General features: G+C 50.1%; 1 protein-coding gene across 7 annotated transcripts in view; it reads left to right on the forward strand.

The window, feature by feature from the left end:
* Nucleotides 1-25839, forward strand: part of PHF20L1 (PHD finger protein 20 like 1) — a 648585-nt gene that overhangs the window by 198349 nt on the left and 424397 nt on the right. The gene's annotated exons all lie outside the window — the stretch shown is intronic.

Here is a 25839-nt window from a genome sequence, read left to right on the forward strand (position 1 = left end):
CCGAAGCACCCACCACACAGCTCCACCGATGCACCCACCACCGCCGAGGCACCCACCACACAAATCCGCCGAGGCACCCACCACACAGCTCCACCGATGCACCCACCACACAGCTCCACTGATGCGCCAACTAAGCTCCACCAATGCACCCACCACACAGCTCCACCAATGCACCCACTAAGCTCCACCGTTGCACACACCACTCAGCGCAACCACAGCATCACTCAGCGCAACCACAGCATCACTCAGCGCAACCACAGCATCACTCAGCACCACCACAGCATCACTCAGCACCACCACAGCATCACTCAGCGCAACCACAGCATCACTCAGTGCAACCACAGCATCACTGGTTCAAATATGTTCTTTCAATGTTTCAAACTGTTTTCAAGCTTTCACGCTTTATTACAAATCACAAAAAGATGTTAATATTTCACTTCTGTTCTTGGATTTTCGTCGCAATAAAAAACACTGAACATAATCTTCACAAAAGTTATTTACAAAAGTTTAAGCTATTGCCATTACAAATTAAATAAATTATTTAAGTATTATTTAAAAGCCATTGTTATTTGTAATATCAATACATCTAAGTCACGTAAATACAAAACATGTTGCATTACAAATGCTATAGGTGTCACATTTGCGAAAGTTATAACTATTGGCATTGTAAATGACAAAGCTATTATTTAGCTATTTTAAAAAATAACACAAATAAAAAAAATTCATTTGTAAGACCAATAGCTCAAACTTTCCTAATGCGAGCCCTATTGCATTTCCAATGCTTGTTCCTTCCTGTTCTTCTCCCACCACATGTTCCCATCCCGTGATCTTCCCCTTTTCTCTCTGACATGGTTCACCATTTCTTTCACTCGCTGTGTCTTTGGCTTTTTCGGTTTTGCCTCCCCTTTGTTTTTCTGTTGTGCTCCTTTTTCATCCTTCTGTTTTTACCTTTTGTTCTCTTCCTGATCTCCACCATTTCCCTGTTGCATTCACAGGCTCCTCCACTTTCCTCTTTGCCTTTCTCATCTCTTTCCAGTTCTGACATTGTTCTTGGCTATTCTTTTTAAATAAAGATACTTTTAGAAGTTCATTTGCCTCCCATTGTTTCTCGCACTGACGGTTTATCTCTTTCTACTCCTGTTCAGCCTCTGTTTAACGTTTTTGTTCTGTCTGCATCAGTCTTTTTCAGTGCCTTTCAGCCCTCTTAACCATCCCTTTGTCCGCCTCCCTGTCTCCCAGGAGCATAGTTGGCAATAATGCAGCAGATTCAGTGGCACCATAGCCCATTAGGAATAGGAGGCCAGCTGCACCGCTATTTCCTTTGTTTCCAATGGCCCACTTAATTCCCTTTCTATGCCACTGCTGTATTCTGTCACCGCCCCACCCCTTCTCTTTCTCACTGTTAGTAATGCTTGATTTTCTCTGTCACCCGCTGTCTCTGGCTGCCTGCACATATCTTTTCTCCCCTTACTTCCTCTCTCCCCATGCTCCCGTTCACCCTTTGTTTCTCTTTCCCCCCTTTTGTTTTTATCTTTCTTCTTACACCACCACAGCACCAGTCCTCTATCAGATTTGACACCCATTAGCAGTAGTTAACTCAGCCATGCTACAGAAAAATGGCACTAAAGGCATTAGTTACGCCCCATATCACCCTCTTTTTGGATGGGCGGTATGCACAGTCCACAGACAGTACAACTAATCGCACATGGTCCTCTGAGAGATGAGGAGTCTGGCTACATCCACCCCTTGAGGAGAGCTGTGGTTCTGAAGTGACCAAAGTCCTTTGACAGCAGAGTAAATACAGAGGCTCCATGGGAACAAGGCTTAAGAGATTCTATCTTAAGACATCCCAGAGCTTTCAGTGTGTGTTTACTCTTGGCTCCCCATTACCAAGAGATGGGGCAGACAGGGTAATGGGAATGAAGACGTCATCCTGCTACCCTCTTGAGCCATTCCTCATTACAGGGTCGCCAGTACTGGAATTGTACCTAAGCCATAGTTTGTTTGCAGCCTAATCTCTGACGACCATCCCCGCCATATGTGACCACTTTTAGCACAGCGCTTAAATAATAATTCTCTTCCAGGGTATCCTCATCAATAGTCATAAGCACTGAATATTCACCAATATTCATGGTGACCACCTGGACCTGATCCAGCACGGTCGCTCCCTGACCCCAGCTCCTGCTCACGTTGTGGCTCGCTGGTGAGACCGAGACTGCTGTTTTGCAACTGCTCTGATTGATGCTTATTTATTTCACTTGACTCGCGCTGTATTAATCACTTATCTAGACTCGCGCTGTGTATTTATTATTTAATTTGAGTCGCGCTGTGTATTTATTATTTAATTTGAGTCGCGCTGTGTATTTATTATTTAATTTGAGTCGCGCTGGCATTTATTTCTGTAACTGAACATCACGCTGGTAACTGATTTGCGCCCCCGGTGCCGTGGTGCATTTGCTGCCCCTGCCTTCGTCTCCCCTTGACCCTCCATCTTGTTGACTTGCTCCCTGGCCCGCCCCTCCTCCCTGCTACCGCCTCCCAACTGCTGCCCCTCCCACGCTCCGCCCCCTCCACCTTCCATTTATGGCCTATGTCCCCACGCGCAGCGTCCACGCGCTTCGGCCACGCCAAAGGTGCGCCAAAGGTAAGCCCGTCTACGCCCGTCCGTGCCTGGACCGCGCCCAGCGCCAGACCCCCTGCCCCTCGCGCTGCCCAACCCTCCCGCATTACCTACGATGCCGCCACCCTCCTAGCCCTTAACCCCGGTCGCGCCCCCACCTGCGTCCAAGCCGCTCCTGGACACACCCATGGACCTTTCTCTTGCTACTCCTGCAAATACAGCGGCACCAACAGCATCTCCGCTACGACCACACCACAGATTCCCGACCCCAACCACCTACAATGCATCCTTCTCAACACCCGATCAGTCCACAGGCATGCCATTGACCTATGGAATCTACTAGACACCATCTCTCCGGACATCGCCTTCCTTACGGAAACATGGATGAATGCTTCCTCCGCACCGGACATCACCATTGCCATCCCTGAAGACTATAAGATCACTCGCAAAGACCGTACCAGCCACACAGGAGGAGGAATCGCTATCGTCCATAAGAAATCTATCCGCATCTCAACCAGCTCTGATGCCAACCTCGCCAACTCCGAACACCTTCACTTCCAGATCCACATCGACCCCAAAACCACACTCAGAGGCACTCTCCTCTACAGACCACCAGGACCCCGCGCAAAATTCAGTGAAGACATCACGGACTTCATCTCTCCACACGCGCTCCCCTCCAAAGACTATATTCTTCTGGGAGACCTCAACTTTCACCTTGAAAAGATAAACGACCACAACACCGCCACCCTCGTGGACAACCTCGCCAACCTCGGACTTAAACAACTAGTCACTTCCCCCACCCACATCGCAGGTCACACACTCGACCCCATCTTCACTTCCAGCATTCATGTCTCCTTCAACCACACTACGGATCTCCTATGGACCGACCACAGCTGCGTTCACTTCACCTACAACAAGCCGAAACCCATCAACCACTCCCAACCTACCCTGCAAAGAAACTGGAACAAAATCACCACGGACCAAATCTCCGCATCGCTCCTTCGAAAATCCCCAGCCCTCTCTTCTAACGCCAACGAAGCCGCCGCCAACCTCACCCTATGGTTATCCAACACCGCCGACACCTTAGCACCACTGAAAAAACGTCAAAGCAAACCTGGCAGCAAGAAGGCCTCATGGTTCAACGATGACCTCAAGAAATCCAAGAAACTCTGCCGCTCCCTTGAAAAGGCCTGGAAAAAAAACCCATCCACCAGCACCAAGGACGCCTTCAAAAGCGCCACCCGCACTCACCACCAACTGATCCGAAAAGCCAAGAAAACAGCATTCAAGGATCGACTTGACAACAACGCCCACAACAGCAAGGAACTTTTCAACATCGTCAAGGAATTTTCCAACCCCTCGGCCAACTCCAACGACATCACCCCCTCTCAAACCCTCTGCGACTCCCTAGCCTCTTTTTTCCACAACAAGATTGCAGACATCCACAACAGCTTTGACAACCAACCCGGAAACCAACCCACCCTACCATCTGCTGACCATCTTCCCCCCGTAAACACCCTTAACGCCTGGAACCCAATCTCCACTGAGGAAACCATCCGCCTGATGAATTCCATCCACTCTGGATCCCCCACAGACCCATGCCCTCACCACATCTTCAACAAAGCAGACTCCGTCATAGCACCGCACCTATGAGACGTCATCAACTGCTCCTTCAACTCCGCCACCTTCCCGGAAGACTGGAAACACGCTGAACTCACCGCCCTTCTGAAAAAACCAACAGCGGACCCCACCGAACTCAAAAATTACCGCCCCATCTCGCTTCTTCCATTCCCGGCCAAAGTCATCGAGAAAGCCGTCAACAACCAGCTCGCCGCCTTCCTCGAAGCCAACAAATCCCTCGACCCCTCACAGTCTGGCTTCCGAGCCAAACACAGCACTGAGACCGCCCTCATCGCAGCAACAGACTACATTCAAACTCTACTGGACAATGGAGACACAGTCGCCCTCATCCTCCTCGACCTCTCTGCAGCATTCGACACAGTCTGCCACAGCACCCTGCTACAACGCCTCAATAACATCGGAATCCAAGGAAAAGCACTTGAATGGATCACCTCGTTCCTCACCGGAAGAACCCAGAGAGTCCGCCTTCCTCCATTCAAGTCCGAGGCCTCTGAAGTCATCTGCGGCGTACCTCAAGGATCCTCACTCAGTCCCACCCTCTTCAACGTATACATGAGCCCCCTCGCGGCCATCGCCCGCCAACACAACCTCAACATCATCTCTTACGCGGATGACACTCAACTGATCCTTTCTCTCACCAAGGACCCCAGCACCGCCAAATCTAACCTACACGAAGGAATGAAAGAAGTCGCAGAATGGATGAAACAAAGCCGTCTGAAACTGAACTCAGACAAAACAGAAGTCCTCATCTTAGGTACATCCCCCTCTGCTTGAGACGACTCCTGGTGGCCGGAAGCCCTCGGAAAAGCACCCATCCCGACAGACCACGCACGGAACCTTGGCGTCATCCTGGATTCTTCACTCTCAATGAACAGACAAGCCAGCGCCGTATCCTCTTCCTGCTTCAACATTCTTCGCATGCTCAGAAAAACATTTCGCTGGATCCCCTCCGAAACAAGGAAAACAGTCACCCACGCTCTGGTCACGAGCCGACTGGACTACGGAAACACCCTCTACGCAGGTACCACCGCTAAACTCCAGAAGAAACTCCAACGAATCCAAAACGCCTCAGCCAGGCTCATATTAGACATCCCACGCAACGAACACATCTCTGGTCACCTTAAAGACCTCCACTGGCTACCCGTCAATAAGAGGATCACTTTCCGACTGCTTACCCACGCACACAAATCACTCTACGACATCGGACCAGATTGCCTCAACTCTCGACTGTCCTTCTACACCCCCCCCCGCCAACTACGTTCTTCCAGCCAAGCCTTCGCCACTGTACCTCGCATCAACAAGACCACCATGGGAGGCAGATCCTTTTCATACCTGGCTGCTAAAACATGGAACTCACTCCCCGCTTACCTTCGCCTCACCCAGAACAACCTAGCGTTCAGAAAGCAGCTTAAAACGTGGATATTTGACAAATAATCCTCCTCCCCTTCCTAAGCGCCTTGAAACCCTCTGGGTATGTAGTGCGCTATACAAATTCTATGACTTGACTTGACTTGAATATTCACGCCCATGTGCGGGGACCCCGGAAATAATAACAAATTATATATGGAAACCATAAATGTACAGCTCTACATATATATACAAACATATATCATTTTTTCCCATAACAATGCAGCCCCAATGGAGGCTAAACAATCGAATAGTACACATAAAGACTGCATTTTCCAATACATAAAGACACAAGAGAGCAAGTAGTACTTGAACTCGGTCTTTTAATGAGTTAAAACACTCATAAGAGCAAAAAACCTTAAAATAAGCAGACATTGTTAGCCTGCAGGCTGCATTGTAAAACAATAGCATTGAAAATGAAAGCATTTTCAACAAAAACTGGTACTGTGCCTTTAAGGCAGCCATGACCCCTAGCTTCCCATCCTGTCTCAGGGGTAACAGTTGGGTCAGTTCCTCCCAGCTCCTTCTGCCAGGACCCTGGATTCACAGCACTCTACTTTTTGGCTTTTCAGTCAAAATTTCTCAAATTTGTTTTTTTTTCTTGGATTCACTCGACGTATTTTGGCAGTTCAGTGCAGGTTTACCCATTTTTTTGTGACAGTGATTTTTTTTTTCTGTCAAAAATGCCTTCTTTGATCAACCCTTGCCCTGCCTGTGGCAAGAAGAAGGCCAAGACAGACACACATGAGGTGTGTATTCTCTGTCTGCCTGATTCCCACTCTCCTTCCAAATGTCCACACTGCATTAAGCTGTCTAAAAGAACTCTCAAAGACAGGGAGAGAATCCAGATCTATGGCCTCTCAGAAAGAGGTAGGTCTCCCATGAAGTCGAAGAAAAGGGTGCGTTCGACGTCGAGGAGCAAGGTCCCGGTATGTTCCCCTTTGGCGTCTGGCTCGACGTCGAAGGTTCCGACGGCAGGATAGTGGTCGAGGGACCGGGCGCAGGAGCATCCAAGACCAAGTCCTTGTCGGCGTTGGGTCAGAGTCCGGCGTCGAGAGAAGATCCTCCGCCGTCGACTCTTCAACGACGATCGACGTCGAGACAATGATCATAGACGCTGAGGCGTAAGTCAACTTTGAGGTCTCTGCGTAGATCGCGGTCGAGGCAGAGATCGTCAGACATTCTATCGTCGAGGCAGGGCCCTCCATCGACGTCAGCAAGACACTCGACGTTGGTTCCATTGTCGACGTCAAGACGTAGTCCTCCGTCGAAGGAAAGAGGCTCGAGGTCGAGGGAAAGAAGATCGACGTCAAAGCACCAGTCTGTCGAAAAAAGTACGTTCGACGTCGAGGCAAGGGTCTTCGTCGGCTACAATAATATCAACGTCGAGGCGCAGTCCTCCGTTGGCGCAACAGTCGACGTTGAGGCGCAGTACTCCGTCGAAGGAGAGAAGATCGGGGTCAGAGTCGAGACTAAGGTCTCAGTCCAGACACACACATTCCAGATCGGCGTCGAAGCAAGGATCTTCACGTACGACATCGAGACAGAGGTGTCTATCTGTGTCAGCCCCAGCAAGCCTCTCTCTGTCTCAGTCATCGACGTCGAGAGCAGGTTCTCATCTGTCTATCTCCAGGTCGTGTACTATGGAGGTGGTGATCTCATCCTCAAGCAGCTAGGGGTCTTGCTCGGAACAGAGGAAAAGGAGGGAACCGTCAGTCTTCCACCTCCAACAAACCTTCAGGAAAGCAATGAGTGTCTGCTTCCTCCAGTACCATGCACCACCCCAGTAGAAAGAAGTGTAGCGAATCACGTACAAGAGTGGCTAAACATCACAAAAGACCAGTGGGTGCTGGACACAATCCGAAATATGTACTCTCTACGTTTCCAACATCATCCTACCCCTATTCCTCCAGTTCCACCATCGAACTATCAGATCAGGGTGTTGCAGAGGGTGGTGGGCATCCTTCTCCAAAAATAAACCATTGAATGAATGAATGAAGATTTATAAAGCGCGAACTAAGCCCAAGGGCATCAAGGCGCTATAGTACAGACTGTATTTACAACAAGGGGTGGTGAGGGACAGAGTCTCTGAATTAAGCAGAAAGCTCTCGCCCAGTCAAGAGATCAGGGCTAGATCCAACACCGTTTTTTAGCTCACTGCACCATCCCAGTTTCAGAACCTGGCTGTATGAAAATTAGTCTGTTCCTGTCCCAGTGCATGATGGGAACAGGGCAAACCAAACTACAAAAGCCAATTCTTACACTGGGAAGGAAACAAGCTCCCTTTCTCACTGCTCCATCAGGATTCAAGCAAGCCGGGCCGAAGACGGCTGAAATGCCAGAAACCGGTCCCCGGTAGCTTGTCTCCTTTCTGGTAAAGAATTGGCTTGGTAGTTTAGTCTGCCCTGTTCCCATGATGCACTGGGCCAGGGACAGACTGATTTGCATATAGCCAGGTTCTGAGCTGGGATGGGGCAGTGAGATAAATAACGGTGATGGTTCAAGCCCTGATCTTTGGACTGGGTAAGAGTGGTCTGCTCAATTCAGACACTCTGTTCATCACCACCCCCTTTTGTAAATCGATTTTGGCCACTATAGGTGTGGCAGGGTATACTCAGACATGAGTCCCTTTCTCACTGCTCCATCAGGATTCAAGCAAGCCGGGCCGAAGACGGCTGAAATGCCAGAAACCGGTCCCCGGTAGCTTGTCTCCTTTCTGGTAAAGAATTGGCTTGGTAGTTTAGTCTGCCCTGTTCCCATGATGCACTGGGCCAGGGACAGACTGATTTGCATATAGCCAGGTTCTGAGCTGGGATGGGGCAGTGAGATAAATAACGGTGATGGATCAAGCCCTGATCTTTGGACTGGGTAAGAGTGGTCTGCTCAATTCAGACACTCTGTTCATCACCACCCCCTTTTGTAAATAGTACAGACTGGCCAACAGGCACAGACCGCATAAATACTAGGATTTACTTCCCAGAGAGCATCCAGGTCTTTAGGGACTTGCGAAAAAAGGAATGAGATTGCTGGCCCGAGAGGGAGACCGGAAGAGCGTTCCACGCCCTGGCCGCCAGAAGAGAAAAGGCTCCCCCTACCCCCCCCCCCCATTTAGTCCTTTTAAATCCTGGGACCACCAACAGGTTTTTGTTGGCTGACCTAAGGTTCCTAACGGGGACGTACCTGTGGAAGATCTTCTTTATACCCATCGGACCCTGTCCATAAAAAGCATTATGGGTAAGGCAAAGAGTCTTAAACAAAACTCTATGGTCCACTGAAAGCCAATGCAGTGAACCGAGAGTGGAAGAAGCCGAAGAGCGATTGGGAAGATCCAGTACGAGCCTAGCCGCAGCATTTTGTACCAGGTAAGCCACGTAACTGGCCCTTATCTATACCCAGATAGAGGGCATTACATTAATTCAGTCTGGCTAAAATTAGAGCCACCACAACCTTTTTTCGAGCTTCAACGGACAGAAACTGGGAGATCTTTCTGATCACCCGAATAAGGCCAAAACATGTGGCACTGTTCCAGACACCTAGCGAAGCATGGAATGGCATGTGTCAAGCATCACTCCTAGATTTTTCCCCTGAGAGACAGGAGTGGGGCTGAGACCCAGGTAGATGGGCCACCAGTTACTGGACCAAATTTCCGACCTGTCCCCAAAGACCAGAATCTCCGTCTTCTCACCATTAAGTTTCAAATAATTTGAAACCATCCAAGTAGAAACAGCGGTCGTACAGTTCTTAAAATTGAGGGCTGCATCACTGGGATTTTGTGTGATAGAGACCATGATCTGTGTGTCATCCGCATAGGACAACACCTCAAGTCCAAAGGATTGCACTACCCTGGCCAGCGGGGCCACATAGATATTAAAAAGGGTAGGACTCAGAGACGAGCCCTGAGGCACTCGGCACACCAGGGGGCGGAACTCCGAGTAAAAGTCACCCAATCTAACTGTTTGCAATCGTTTGGTAAGAAAGGAAGCAAGAGGGTCCAGGGCCCGTCCACCCACCCCTATCTCGCTGAGATGCTCCACCAGCCTCAAAGGGGAAAGGGTGTTGAATGCCGCCGTAAGATCAAGTAGGATGAGGAAAGTGGTAACACCTGCACTCTTATATTGCCAAGCACCATGGTAAGAGCCGTCTCCGTGCTGTGGGCCTGCCTAAAACCGTGTTGGGAACCATCAAGGATGTTATGGTCCCTCAAGTACGCACTCAAGTGTGAGTTCATGTGGGATTCAAACATTTTTGCAGGGAGAGGCAGCAAAGAAATAGGGCGAACGTTTTTAAGATTTTGTGGCTCTAAAAAGGGTTTCTTAAGTATGGGCCTAACCACAGCAGACCCCCATGGTCGCAAAGGGGTCAAGGAGTGTATTCCAGATACTTCCTGGTGAAGAGAAAAAGGTCAGAAGTTTGAGTACAGACCCATTTTAGATCTACGAGCACTCAACAAAACCTTCAAAAGAGAAATATTTTGCATGCTGGCTCTCCACCAAATATATCCTCACCTTCGCGAAGGGGATTGGATGTGTTCGATGGATCTGCAGGATGCCTATTTTCATATACCAATAAATAAACATTACCGGCAATATCTGAGATTTGTCGTCTAAACATCCCATTATCAATTCAAAGTACTGTCCTTCGGGCTAAAGTCAGCTCCCAGGGTATTCACGAAGTGCATGGCCGTGGTAGCTGCTACTCTGAGGCGCAGGGGTATTTACGTCTACCCTTACCTAGACGATTGGTTGATCAAGGGACCAACTCCACAGAGAGTGAAGAACCATTTGCAACAGTGTCGACGTCTCTGTCAAAAGCTAGGGCTACAGGTCAACTACCAAAAGTCGACGTGACCCAGCAACTCACTCAAACGATCCACAACTAGGGAGCAAAAATAGACTCCAAGCAAGGAAAAGTGTTTCCTTCGGAGGAGAGAGCGTTATCCCTCAACTGAAAATGCAGAAAAGTTCTCAAGAACGAGTGGTCGTCAGTGCGACAAATAGCATCTGTACTCGGATCGATGGCATCATGCATTTTTCTGGTACCCAATGCCAGATTAAAGATGCGTCCTCTACAACAAGATCTGGAGGACCAGTGGAATCAGCGGTCATCGCACCGGGAAGATAAGATCTGTCTCTCAAAGGCTGCCAAAGCAGCGATTCTGTGGTGGATGAACAGAGGCAATCTGGAAGTAGGAGTCCCATTCCACCAAGCTCCTCCATCTCAGACTCTGATCGCAGATGCGTCTCTAGCAGGATGGGGAGCCCATATGGGCGATCTTCAGACACAAGGCCTATGGTCCTCGAAAGAACAGTTGTACCATATCAACATGCTAGAGCTCAGGGCGGTTCATCTGGCTCTCAGGGCGTTCCTTCCCTCGATTCAGGCGAGTTCCATTCTAGTACAAACCGACAATACCACCACAATGTACTACCCGAACAAGCAGGGGGGAACTCGATCGCGACTCTGTCATTGGAAGCACAGTCCCTGTGGAACTGGCTGCTGAAGAGGAAACTATCCATCACAGTGGTTCATCTACCAGGAGAGCAGAATTCACAAGCGGACGCTCTCAGTCGCCACTTTTGCAGAGCAGCAAGATTGGGTTCTCAACAACGAGGTCGTCGTCGACATCTTCCAAGCTTGGGGCCATCCAAGCATAGACTTTTTTTGCAGACGAAGAAAACAGAAAATGCCAAAACTTCGCCTCAAGGTACTACCGACCAGGATCGAAGGGGAATGCCCTTTTGACCAGCTGGTCCGGGGCATTTGTGTACGCTTTTCCACTCCTGCTTCTCATCCGGAAAGTGGTGACCAAGCTGGCACACTCTGACACCACAATGATTCTGATTGCTCCGCAGTGGCCGAGGCAGTGGCGGTACCCCAACCTTCTTCACATGTCACTAAAGCCACACAAGAGGCTGCCGTGCAGACCGGACCTGCTGTCCAAGATGAACGGGAGGATTCATCATTCCAACCTTCCATCACTGAACTTAGCAGCATGGCTTCTGAGGTCCTCCAGTATAGGCATTTAGGCTTGCCACAAGACTGCATGTCTATATTGAAAGAGGCAAGAAGGCCTTCCACCAGGCACTCTTATGAATGCAAATGGATACGCTTCTATATATGGTGTGTGCAGAATGATGGTAATCCCACCAGGGGACAGGAGGATGTAATCTTGCCATATCTGCTTCTCATTGTCAGGGCAGGGTTGAAATTCTCCTCCATTAAGGTGCACCTAGCATCCATTACGGCTTATAGGCGTTTGCCTTCTCAGCCCTCATTTTTTCAGTTACAAGTGGTGAAGGATTTTCTTCAGGGCCTTAATGTGTATCCTCCCATTCGGCCCCTTTCGCCCCCTTGGGAAATGAACTTGATACTGTCCAAACTGATGGGTCCACCCTTTGAACCGATCCACATGGCGACCTTCCAACACCTTACGTGGAAGGTCGTGTTTTTGATTGCTATCACCTCAGCTCGCAGGGTGTGCGAGATACAGGCTCTCTGTGCCAAGGAACCCTATCTAGTCTTCTATCTCAACAGGGTGGTGCTCAGAACACAACCAGCCTTCCTTCCAAAGGTGGTGTCTGATTTTCACGTCAATCAAACTATCTCCCTCGGACCTTTTTTCCTAACCCCTCCACACCAGCAGAGAGTGCCCTTCATTCATTAGACCTTAAAAGGGTTTTGAAGTTCTATCTAGAAAGGTCTAAGTCGATGAGAAAGTATGGACATCTGTTCGTCAACTATGGTTCAGTCAGAACAGGTTTCCCAGCAACAAAAAGGTCTATCTCCAGATGAAAAGTTTCTTGCATTAAATTGACTTACTAGTTAGCAGGGAAACCGCTCTTGCCCGCTTCCAAAGCTCATTCTACAAGAGGGAAAGCAGCCACGATAATGTACCGCTCTCCAAAATATGCAAAGCTGCTACTTGGAGATAAGTACACACGTTTACAAGGCACTACTATCTTGACTCTGATACTAGAGTGGACACTCAAGTAGGGCACGCCTCCTTGTGTAATCTGTTCAGCAGCTGATTTTTTTCGGCTGTTAATTTTCGAATCACTTTGTGTTCTCTTTTGTCTGAAGGTGATTGATGGGCTTGCTATTCTATTCAGTGCTTATAACTATTGATGAGGATCCCCTGGAAGAGAAGGATAAGTTACTTACCTGTAATCCTAGTTCTCTTCCAGGGGTATCCTCATCAAAGTCATAAGCAACCCACCACCTCCCCAGACAAATGAGATTATTTCTAAAGAACAGCTGACCCAACTGTCACCCCTGAGGCATGATGGTAAGCTAGGGGTCATGGCTGCCTTAAAGGCATGGTGCCAGTTTTTGTTGAAAATGCTTTCATTTTCCATGCTATTGTTTTACAATGCAGCCTGTAGGCTAACAATGTCTGCTTATTTGCATGTTTTTTGCTCTTATGAGTATTTTACTCATTCGAAGACTGAGTTAAAGTACTACTTGCTCTCTTGTGTCTTTATGTATTGGCAAATGCAGTCTTTGTGTACTATTACATTGTGTAGCCTCCATAGGGGGCTGCATTGGTACAGGAAAAATGATATATCTTTGTTTATATATATGTAGAGCTGTACATATATGGTTTCCATATATAATTTATTTATTATTTCCGGGGAGAATATTCCGTGCTTATGACTTTGATGAGGATACCCCTGGAAGAGAACTAGGATTACAGGTAAGTAACTTATCCTAAGCAACCATTGATAAACACAGTAGGCTTGTCCACGCCAGAACTTCTCACCAAAACGAAAGTGTCAGCAAAGACTCACCCATAATGGCTTTCAGATAGAGAGTTGGCTGCGCATGTATTCTGGCATACACCTGTTGCAAATGTTCACGTCCATCGGCCCCTCTTTTCTTTGTGTGTGTGTAAGGTTTCATATCAGCAGATTCAAAGGGAACGGAGCTTCTGAATATTCAGTAGCTCAAAATTGCTCTTGCTACTCTTTCCCTCTCTTAAGTTCAGAAGAATGTGTTCGAGGCATGTGAATTGATATCTTGTGCATAGATCGCCGCCTAGTGTTGGGTCCGGATGATTGCACTTGTTGTCTTGGAAGAGTCTTCGAAGTATCACGAGATGGGTGACTCCTCCCCTGGACTACAGTGCGCGTGGGCATCTTCTCCATCCTCAGATTGTTTTTTTCCCGCAATTGGGTTCGGATGCAAACTCCTATACTCCAACTTTGGAATAAAAAACAAAACTTTTCTAAAGGCCAAAAGGCCTTCTATTCGACGGTATGGTTCTCGCTCGGTACCTCTCTACTCGATCCAGCCTTCGATCTCGAAGCGGTCGTCGACGCGGGCCGTTGGGCCTTTTCGACGCTACTTGAGCTGACCGTCGATGGAAAGAAGCCCATTTCAAAGGTGCCCACAATGCCAATCCAAGTTCCCACATACTGATAAGCACTCAGTATGCAACAAGTGCCTTTCCCCAGACCATAAGGAGGAAAGCTGTCCAGCCTGCGCACAGTTTCGATCGAAGAAAACTATTCGAAACCGTCGTGCGGCCAGGCAAGAAATGCAGCGACAGGCACTGGACCCGGACAACATCTTCGATGATGACCAGGATCTACTAGAAGCTCCAGATTCTGACCTAAAGATCGTCACCGTCGAGAACTACTCGGACTCCGATAACTACATCCCACCGGGGCAAACTGTGAGTACCCTGCCCCTGACACCATCTACCCCGTTACCAACGGCTCCGGTCAAGGCATTGCCAAAGGGCCTTAGCCAAGATCAGAAAAAAGTTTTGCTTGCCCTGCCATCCGGCTCGGCACCGAAACCTTCAGAAACTCCAGGGCCCAGTAACATTGTCCCAAAGAAGGTTCCAGAGCCAAAGAAGGTCGTCGACCCGAAGGGCGTCGATCCGAAAACGGCCGCACAGCCAAAGAGCGTTAAGCCGAAAAAGGCCGCACAGCCCAAACTTGTATAGCCAAGAGTGGTTGTCGAACCGAACAAGGGCACACGACCAAAGGGTGCCGAACCAAAAAAGGTCGCCGACCTGAACAAGCCTTCGGCACCAAAATCCGTCGACCCGGCAAAAGGCGCCGTACCTAAACCCACGTCGAGGCCAGAAAAACCTATCGACCCGAAGACACCAGCTCCGAAAACACCAGTCGATCCAAAGAATACAATCGACTCTGGAGAGGACACTCATCCAAAAAAGCCGATGTCACCAGTCGATCCGAAAAGGAACATCGACTCGGAAAAGGACACTCCTCCAAAGAAGCCTACAGAGCACAAAAAACGCGTCGAACCGAAAGTCAAGGTTGACCCGAAAAAAGGCCCGAGCTGAAAAAATTGGATACTAAGCCAAAAGTCGTTGAAAAACCAAAGTCGAACATTCAACCCAGGACTGTAGAGGAAGAACTCTTCCACCCAGATCCCTTTGACGACCAAGCAAAAATATACATCAATCCAGACACTGGTAAAGTTACCATCCTGCATAGGAAAAAGAGGCCTTTGGACTTTGAACCTCAGTCCCCTATTCCATTGAAGAAAAAGGACTTTGGGACTTCTCCCTGTAGACCCTTCATTCCTTTTTAACCTATCATGCCTACTACTCCTTTTAATCCCTACTCTCCTTATTCTCCTTCTCAACACGGGGACAATGAAGGTAACACAGGGGATGAGCCACAGATTCAATATGACTTCCCACAAGTCGTGAACCACAAGAGGAACCATGGGAAGAGCCAACTGACCCTTACAACACCCATCCCATCCCGGATATATCCTCTTATCCTACTAAGCCGTCACCTACTGAAGACACCGTAGTTTTCAATCAACTCATAGACAGGGCTGCACAGTCCCTCAACGTAGATATGCATAACGACCCTGTTGAGGAAGACTTCTTGTTTGACACCTTCCCTACATCAGAAAAAGCTGTCAAAACACTTCCCATGTTAAAGGGAGTTCTGAAACATGCACCTGACATATTTAAGGATACAGCCAGGGCAGAATAGAAAAAAAGTATAGTGCAACTCCTACAGACCCTACTTACATCAGAGGGCAGTTACCACTTGATTCCCTGGTAGTGGCCAACGCACGTAAAAGAGCCAACTCCCAAACCACTGGGGAAGCACCTCCCCCGACAATGAGTCAAAAATACTAGAGGCATCAGGAAAAAGGGTAGCAGCACAAGCCTCCAACTCGTGGAGGATCGCTAATACACAAGCCCTACTGGCTTGTTACGACAGGGCGCATTACGACCAGCTAGAAAACCTAATGCAACACCTACCTTAGCCTTTCAAAGCACAAGCCCAAGATCTCATACAGGAGGGAAAATTCATAACAAACGCCTCCATCAAATGTGCGCTTGACGCAGCAGACACTGCAGCTAGGTCAATCAACACTAGCGTCCTACTCCGCAGACATGCATGGCTGCGTATTTCTGGTTATTAAAATGAGGTGCAGTCTACCATTCTTAACCAGCCTGTTAATCAGGATTTTCTATTTGGCCCTGCTGTCGAAACCAATTTGGATAAAATGAAAAAGGACACAGACGGCAAAATCAATGGGGGCATTGCAATTTCAGCAACATAGAGGCTCCTTTCGTCGCTCCTCATACAGAGCGACTACACGAGGAAATACCTCACAAACAACGGCCTCATACAAAAGTAACACACAAGGTTCCTTTAACAAGAACACAACCAGAGGAGGTGACCGAGGTAACAATAACAAGGGGAGAGGACGTGGAGGCAATAACACCAGAGCCTCCACTGCCTCAAAACAGTGACTCCATTACGCTACCTCCAGACCACTTAACAGCGGTCGGAGGCAGACTCCAACAGTTCCTACCTCTCTGGAACGCAATTACCACAGACAGGTGGGTGAGATAAATTATCCAGTCTGGCTATTGCCTAGAACTGACTTCTACACCACCAAACATACCACCCAGACATCGTCCTATGTCCAGAGAACACATCACCCTGCTACAACAAGAGGTGAACTGCATGCTAGAAAAAGAGGCCATAGAGCAAGTCCCTTTCCAACAGCAAGGGACAGGAGTGTACTCCCAATATTTCCTTATTCCCAAGGAGGACGGCTCTCTCAGACCAATATTGGACCTCAGACCCCTAAATCAATACATACTGTTGGAGCACTTTCATATGATAACACTACAACAAGTGCTCCCGTTGCTACAACAAGGAGATTTCCTAGCAACACTGGACTCAAAGATGCGTATTTCCACATACCCATCCATCCAGCCCACAGAATCAGGTTCACAATAGAATGTCAACACTACCAATTCAAGGTTTTGCCCTTCAGGGTTACCATGGCTCCAAGAGGGTTTACAAAATGCTTACCGACAGTGGCAGCACATCTCAGGAGGCAGCACGTCCATGTGTACTCTTACCTGGACGATTAACTAATACAAGGAAAATCGTACCAACAATGTGCAGCACACACATCTCACACAACCCAGTTGCTACACAGCTTAGGCTTTTCAATCAACTACACAAAATCACATCTGCAACCATCCCACACACAGCAGTACCTTGGAGCCACCATAAACACCTCCGTGGCAAAGGCAAATCCAAACTCAGCGAGGATAGCCAGTATGCAGACACTCATTCGCAAATTCCTGCCAAAACACTCTTTGCCAGCTCAGGTCTTCATGCAGCTCATAGGCATGATGGCTTCCTATATATTCATTGTCCCCCATGCCAGACTTCAAATGCGCCCATTACAGGAATGCCTAGCACGGCAATGGAACCAGGCTCAAGGACAACTAAAAGACCTAGTGTTGGTAGACAGTCGCACTCACAACTCTCTGCAGTGGTGGAACCCACAAAACCTTTCCAAGGGGTGACTGTTCCAAGAGGCGGTTCTACAACTAGTACTAACAGCGGACGCATCACTGACAGGCTGGGGAGCCCACCTCCTTCAATACACAGTACAAGGGCTCTGGACAAACAAACAGAAAAAGCTGCATATCAACCATCTGGAATTGCTAGCAATATTCCTAGCCCTAAAAGCATTTCATAAATCCTCTTACAGCAAGACAGTGTTGATCCGGACGGACAACATGACCGCGATGTACTATATCCAGAAACAGGGAGGAACGCACTCTCCACAGCTGTCCCATCTGGCACAAAGCATATGGAAGTGGGCGATTCCCCAAAACATTTTTCTCCTAGCAGAACACCTTCCAGGGAAGGACAATCATGTTGCCGACCTGCTCAGCAGGCACAGCCAACAACTACACGAATGGGAGATTCGCCCCCAGGTTCTCCAGCCATTCTTCGAGGAGTGGGGTCACCCAGAAATAGACCTGTTCGCCACAAAAGAAAACTCGAAATGCCAATACTTTGCCGCCAGGTTCCCACATTCATTGTCACAGGGCAATGCGATATGGATGAACTGGTCAGGCAGATTTGCGTACGCTTTTCCCCCAGCACCACTGATCCTGCTGGTGGCACGCAAACTGTGGCATCACTCCATCACACTAATCCTAGTTGCTCCCACATGGGCTAGTCAACTGTGGTACACAACGTTCCTGGAACTCTCAGTAGTTCCCCATCAAAGACTGCGCCTTGCACCTCATCTTCTAACTCAGAACCATGGAGAAATCAGACACCCAGATCCCGATCAAATGAACCTAGCGATCTGGCTCCTGAGGTCTTAGAGTTTGGATACCTTAACTCGCACCCTGATTGCATGAACATCATTAGGGAGGCAAGAAGACCAACCACACGAGCGTGCTATGCAGCTAAATGGAAGAGATTTCTTATTTACTGCAACAATAACCAAATCAACCCCTTAGACGCTTCAATACAAAACATTATACGTTACCTGCTGCATCTACAAAGATGTAACTTAGCATACTCTTCAATACGACCACACCTCGCTGCTATAGCAGCATACCTTCAAAACAGGCAACACCTTTCACTGTTTAGAATACCAGCAATCAAAGCCTTCATGGAGGGCTTGAAAAGGGTGATTCCTCCTAGGCACCCCGCTTCCCCAGTCTGGAATCTCAATATAGTACTTCTGTAGTAGGGGATCTCTGTGTATAGTCATAATCTAGTGAATAGTCCCGCCCATGTGCGTGGACCCCGGCAATCAAAAATAATCTCTTAAGTTGTCAAAATCATGCAGAAACTGCAAAGACACTTAAGAGAGAATTTAAAGACAAATAATGCAGCCTATATCCACAGGCTACACTGTCCAGTACTTCAACTAGAAATTCCACCAAAAATCACCACACACAGCCCAGCCTGCCAGTTTCTACCATAGAGAAACCTGCCTCCCCCAGTCCCAGACTCAGGAATGATAGAGAGGAAGGTAGGGACAGACAAGCCCCATAGGCTGCCATTATGTGGCTTAAATAGGATACTGTGCCTTTAAGAGAACTTTCCAGACTTCTCCCAGTATCCCAGAATGCATAGCAGGTCCAACTTACTTTCAGTTCTTTTTTCCGGCTCCTGCTTACAGGACCCTGGCATTGAGCTCTCCCTTTTTCAAGGGTTTATTGAATTCGTTTTTGCACTTTTTGACTTTTAAAAGTGCTGTGTTTACTGCTTGGTGTTCTCTTCTCACCCTTGTGCTGTTTTTTAGGCGTTTTGGGGCTCCGAAATGCCTGGCCTTTTTATTAAGTGCCCAGCATGTGAGAGGAAGAAGGCCAAAAGCGACCCCCATGATGTCTGCATCGTGTGCCTTCCAGAAGATCATGGCCCTGAGGAGTGTGTGATCTGCCAGCAACTTTCTGCTAGGACACTCAGGGACAGATTGAAGATCAGGCTGGCTGGCCTGGAGGATAGGCGCCAACGTGCTGCAGGTGGGTCTGGGCAGTCTGGGAGACCTCTGCCTCTGCTGAGGCCCCTGGGGGGCTCCCCGGGGGCAGGAAGTCAAGCCAACGATCCCATTCTCCGTCGACGTCGAAGGCTTCGACGGCGGCGTCGAGAGGGATGACGACGGCGTGCTCCCCGTCTCCCCGGGGCTCCGGGTCGAGACGGCGCGACGACTCGACGGCGAAGGAGAAGCCGACGTCGAAGCCGCCGTCGACGTCATCGTCTTCGTCGACGTCGAGGTCTTCATACCGACGCCGAAGGCGCAGGGACGTGCATCGGCGCTCGCCGTCGAAGCGGCACCGACGCTCGCCGTCGAGGCGACACCGTCGGTCGTCGTCGAGGCGATACCGCCGATCGTCGTCGAGGCGACACCGCCGATCGACGTCGAGGGGCTCCTCGACGTCAGGAACATCAAGACGACGACGGCGATCGACGCCGAGGGCGGACCGCCCGACGTCGAGAGGACGGCGTGAGAGGTCGCGCAAGAGGGGATCGACGTCGAGGAGTCGACGTTCGACGCCGAGGATGAGAGGGTCGACGTCGAGGGGACGACGTTCGACGCCGGAGTCCAGGAAGCGCCGTTCGACGCCGGAAAAGCGTCGTTCTGCGTCCAACAGACAGCGGTCAGCGTCGAGGAGTAGGTCTCCCTCTCCCAAACGACGCAGAGGGGGCTCTAGCCCCAGGAGTCACGCCACTTCCAGTGGACGCAAGAGGAAGAGGTCGCCTGCGGATGGGGATGGATCTCCGCACCCGTCCCCTAAAGGTTTACCGGGCTCGGTGTACTCGGGAGTGTACACTCCATCTCGACCCGGGACTCCTCCTCCTCCACCCGTACCGAAGGAGGACCCTCCACCCGTGCCACCACTGCCTACGGAGGATCCTGCTCCACCTCCGGTCCCACCGCATGGGCCCGCCCCACGGCCGGTGGTGCCTCCGCCGAGGTCCGCTTCACTGCCGTCACTGCCTGTTCCTCCCAAGGGGACCCCGAAACCGAAGCCCCGGGAGGATCCAAAGAGTCCCCGTGAGAAGCCACGGAAGACCCCTCCTCGCAAACCGAAGGAGCGCCCTAGAGCTGGCAGGTCTCGTTCTCGCTCTAGGCACAGATCTTCCACGAGGTCGAGACACCGCCATAGGAGGCGCGAATCTCGCTCCCGCACGAGATCGTCTGGGACCAGGGACTACTCACCTACGCTGTCGGGGTCGCCGGACACCAGGGTGTCCCCGATAGATGACCTGGTTGCCTTTCAAGACGTCCTGTTGAGGGGCGCGGCGAAGCTAGGCATTACTCTGACAGTGCCTACTCCGAAGACGTCCGTCATTTTCGAGACTCTACATCAGAGGCACATGTCTCGTCCCCTCCTGCCCTTGGTGCCGGGCTTGGAAGAACCGGCTATGGCGCTGTTTCTCACCCCGGCGGTGACGAGAGCGGCCCCGTCCAGACTACTAAAGAAGTACCGGGCTCCCGACTCGGATCCGGCCTTTTTGAGAGCGGAGCCTCCGCCTGACTCCGTCATCGTCACGGCGGCCCGCAAGCAGCATGCCACCACTCCGACCTCCACGGTTCCCCCGGACAAGGAATCTAGGTGGATGGACTCGGCGGGGCGAAAAATCTGTGGGACTTCCGCGACATCCATGAAAGCGGCGAGTGCCACTGCTCTGTTGGGGCGTTACGACCGCGCCCTCTGGGACTCCCTCGAGCGCTTTGCGGAGCATCTACCTCGGGAGCAGCGTGAAGACTTCATGGAGGTCCTGAGTGAGGGGATGCTGGTGGCCAACCAGATAATCAGCGCGGCTGCGGACTCTTCCCTGTTGGCTGCTCACGGGTTCTGCCACGGGATCAACCAACGGCGCCACGCCTGGCTCCGGCTGACGTCCCTGAAACCGGACGCGCAGCAGAGGGTGGCCAATCTGCCGTTTTCCGGGGAGACCCTCTTCGGGAAGCACGCAGATGATGAAATGGCCCGCATGAAGGCGGAGGCCGAAACACTGACGGCGGTGGGCCTGGAAAAGCCCAAGGAAACCAAGAAGCAGTACCGCCCGTTCCAACGGCGGTTCGGAGGGCAAGGCCGAGGCCGGGGACAGGCTTCGGGGCACTCGCAGCAGCAGCAGCCGTTCCGTAAGCCGTTCCAGAAGCCGTTCCAGAAGCGGCAGAAGGGCAGAGGAGGCCAGCAGTCGGCTTCGGCGCCCAAGGGCCAGGCAGGGCCTAGGCCCTAGGAACTTACTTCCCCCGGATCCGTTACCCACTCCGGTAGGGGGAAGCATCCAACTTTTTCTGGCAGAGTGGAGAAAAATTACTCAGGACAAGTGGGTGCTGAATATTGTTTGCAATGGATACAGTCTTCGGTTCACCTGCCCTCCTCCAGCGATTCCCCCGGTCAGCTCGCAGTTTCAGCTGCGCGAGCTTCAGGCGGAGGCGGATATCCTGTTGAGGAAAAGGGCGGTAGAGGACGTACCTCTGTCTCAGAGAGGAAGAGGTCTGTACTCCCGGTTCTTTCTGGTTCGCAAGAAGGACAAGAACAAGTTCAGGCCCATTCTGGATTTGCGACAGGCAAACAAGTGGATTCGCAGAGAAAAGTTCCGCATGCTGTCGTTGCACCAGATCTACCCTCAGTTGCAATAGGGAGACTGGCTTTGCGCTATAGACCTACAGGATGCTTACTTCCATGTGCCCATTGCACACAAACACAGGAAGTTCCTGCGGTTCCAAGTCGGCACCAATCACTATCAATACACAGTACTCCCATTCGGACTGAAGTCTGCGCCAAGGACATTCTCGAAGTGCATGGCGGTGGTAGCGGCACACCTGCGGAAGAACAAGGTGTTCGTCTACCCGTACTTGGACGATTGGCTGATCAAGGCATCCTCCTTCTCGGAAGCGCGAGCACACTTCCAGAAGACGTGCGTTCTCTTGAACAAGCTGGGGTTGCACATCAACATGGCCAAGTCTGTCCCGACTCCGGTCCAATGCATACAGTACTTGGGAGCCTCCATCAATACGCTGTCAGCAAGCGTGTCTCCTTCGGAAGAGCGACGATTATCACTCCTTCGGAAGGCTCAGGCTCTTATGACGACTCCATCTACAACAGTGAGGACGGTGTCTTCTCTACTGGGATCAATGGCCTCTTGTATCTTCCTGACGCCGCACGCACGGCTGCACATGAGACCGCTGCAGGAGTGCTTGGAGGATCAGTGGGATCAGAGGAAAGGATCTTGGGACGACAAGATTCGCCTGTCGCGGCATGCTCTTCAGTCCCTGAAGTGGTGGTGTTCGGCGGAGAATCTCCTCAGAGGGGTTCCCTTTCACAAGGACATTCCCACGCAGACTGTCGTGACGGATGCGTCTCTTCTGGGATGGGGAGCGCACTCCGGGACTCTACAGATTCAAGGCACGTGGTCACCGATGGAGGCCACGTATCACATCAATTTCCTGGAACTCAGGGCTGTTCACTTGGCGCTGAAGGCCTTTCTTCCGTCCTTCCAGACCAACTCTCTGCTTGTACAGACGGACAATACCACCACGATGTATTACCTCAACAAGCAGGGGGGCTCGAGATCGCGCACTCTATCGCAGGAAGCGCAAGCGATCTGGCACTGGCTCCTAGCCAGAGGACTGACGATAACGGCCACCCATCTACCAGGTGTGCAGAATGTTCAGGCAGACGCACTGAGCAGACTGCTTCAGGAAAACCACGAATGGGTCATAAACGACGAAGTACTAGGAGAAGTCTTCGCAAGGTGGGGAACTCCAGACGTAGATTTGTTCGCCACCGCCGAAAACAGCAAGTGCAGAGACTTCGCCTCCAGGTACTTCCAGCAAGGGACGCTGGGGAATGCGTTATGGATCGACTGGACGAACAGCTTTCTGTACGCCTTTCCTCCCATTCCCCTGATTCCGGCGGTGCTCATCAAGCTAGCCCGGTCCAGGGCTCGGATGGTCCTCATCGCCCCGGAGTGGCCCAGGCAGCGGTGGTTCACGGACCTACTTCACCGGTCTCTCCTTCCTCACATCCGGTTGCCGTGCAGGCCGGACCTTCTCACGAAGTTCGGGGGACGGATGTTACACCCCAACCTCTCGTCTTTGAGTTTGGCGGCATGGCTCCTGAGATAGTGCAATATGGCCATCTGAATCTGCCCGACGATTGCATGGACATACTGAAGGAGTCCAAGAGACCTTCCACTCGGACTTCATACGCTTACAAGTGGAAGAGGTTTTGTATCTGGTGCCAGTCTAAGAACCATGATCCTACGACCTGTAAGGAAGATGTCATCCTTCCTTACCTTTTACATTTGGCGCAGTCTGGCCTTAATGTGCATTCCATTAAGGTTCATCTGGCTGCATTGACTGCCTACAGGAAATGCCCTTCACAGACTTCCTTTTTCCAGATCCCCGTGATCAAAGATTTTCTGGAAGGATTGAAGAAGGTATTCCCTCCTGTCAGGCTTCCCTCGCCTTCATGGGAATTGAATGTGGTGCTGTCCAGATTGATGAAGGAACCTTTTGAACCTATTCATAAGGCTTCGTTGCAGCACCTGTCCTGGAAGGCGGCGTTCCTCGTGGCCATTACATCGGCCCGCAGGGTGAGTGAAATTCAGGCGTTGTGTTGTAATGAACCTTATACTGTATTTCATGCTGCTAAGGTTGTTATGCGTACTCACCCTAAGTTTCTTCCCAAGGTTATTTCTGACTTTCATGTCAACCAGACTATAACTTTACCTACGTTCTTTCAGAACCCTTCATCCCCAGCGGAGAGGTCTCTCCATTCTCTGGATGTTAGGAGGGTGTTGAAATTTTATCTGGATAAAACCAAAGATATCCGTAGGTCTGACCAGTTGTTTATCAATTATGGATCGGTCAGGACAGGTCTTGCGACCTCTAAGCAGTCCATCTCTAGGTGGATTGTGTCCTGCATACAATTGTGTTATCAGAAAGCTAATAAGACCTTAGGAGGTAAGCCTAAGGCTCATTCCACCAGGGGCAAAGCTGCCACGACGGCTCTGCTCCGTAACGTGCCGATTGCTGAAATCTGCAAGGCAGCCACTTGGAAGTCGGTTCATACCTTTGCTAAACATTACTGCCTGGACACTGACGCCAGGGCAGACGCTCAGGTTGGACAGGCTTCGCTGCGGAATTTGTTCGCACAATAGTGGCATTATGTACTTATTCTCCACCACCGCTTAGTTGTGGGGATGGGCTTGCCATTCTATTCACTAGATTATGACTATACACAGAGATCCCCTACTACAGAAGGAGTAGTTTCTGTCCTGTAACTCCAGTTCTGTAGTAGGGGTATCTCTGTTATAGTCATAAGCGCCCTCCCTCCTCCCTGGTGGAGAATTCTTCATGTGAACAATGCGGCAGGTCTGGCGTTTTGTACGCCTTCAAAAAGAACTGAAAGTAAGTTGGACCTGCTATGCATTCTGGGATACTGGGAGAAGTCTGGAAAGTTCTCTTAAAGGCACAGTATCCTATTTAAGCCACATAATGGCAGCCTATGGGGCTTGTCTGTCCCTACCTTCCTCTCTATCATTCCTGAGTCTGGGACTGGGGGAGGCAGGTTTCTCTATGGTAGAAACTGGCAGGCTGGGCTGTGTGTGGTGATTTTTGGTGGAATTTCTAGTTGAAGTACTGGACAGTGTAGCCTGTGGATATAGGCTGCATTATTTGTCTTTAAATTCTCTCTTAAGTGTCTTTGCAGTTTCTGCATGATTTTGACAACTTAAGAGATTATTTTTGATTGCCGGGGTCCACGCACATGGGCGGGACTATTCACTAGATTATGACTATAACAGAGATACCCCTACTACAGAACTGGAGTTACAGGACAGAAACTACTCCTTACCAGACTCATGGGCCCTCCTTTGGAACCTTTACATTCATGCGAACTACAATTCTTAACGTGGAAAGTTGCATTCTTGGTGGCCATCACCTCACTCAGAAGAGTGAGCGAATTACAAGCGCTGACAATTCAAGCACCTTTCATGCAGGTACATGCCAACAGGGTGGTTCTTAAAACAAACACTAAATTCATGCCTAAGGTTGTATCCAATTTCCATATCAACCTATCAATAGAACTGCCAGTGTTCTTTCAAAATCCACAGTCAGTAGCTGAGAGAGCCCTGAACACACTAGACGTAAAGAGACCTCTCCTTTATTATGTAGACAGAACTTAATCCTTTAGGAAAACAAAACCACTGTTTGTTGCCTTTGCACCACAACACAAAGGGAATCCAATTTCAAAATCAGGAATAGCCAGATGGATAGTTAAATGCATTCAAATATGCTATCAAAAGGCAAAACGCACTTTAACCGTCCCCCCAAGAGCACACTCCACAAGGAAAATGGGGGCATCCATGGCTTTC

The sequence above is a fragment of the Lissotriton vulgaris genome, chromosome 4_1 (genome assembly GCF_964263255.1).
Source record: "Lissotriton vulgaris chromosome 4_1, aLisVul1.2, whole genome shotgun sequence".
Lineage (NCBI taxonomy): Eukaryota > Metazoa > Chordata > Amphibia > Caudata > Salamandridae > Lissotriton > Lissotriton vulgaris.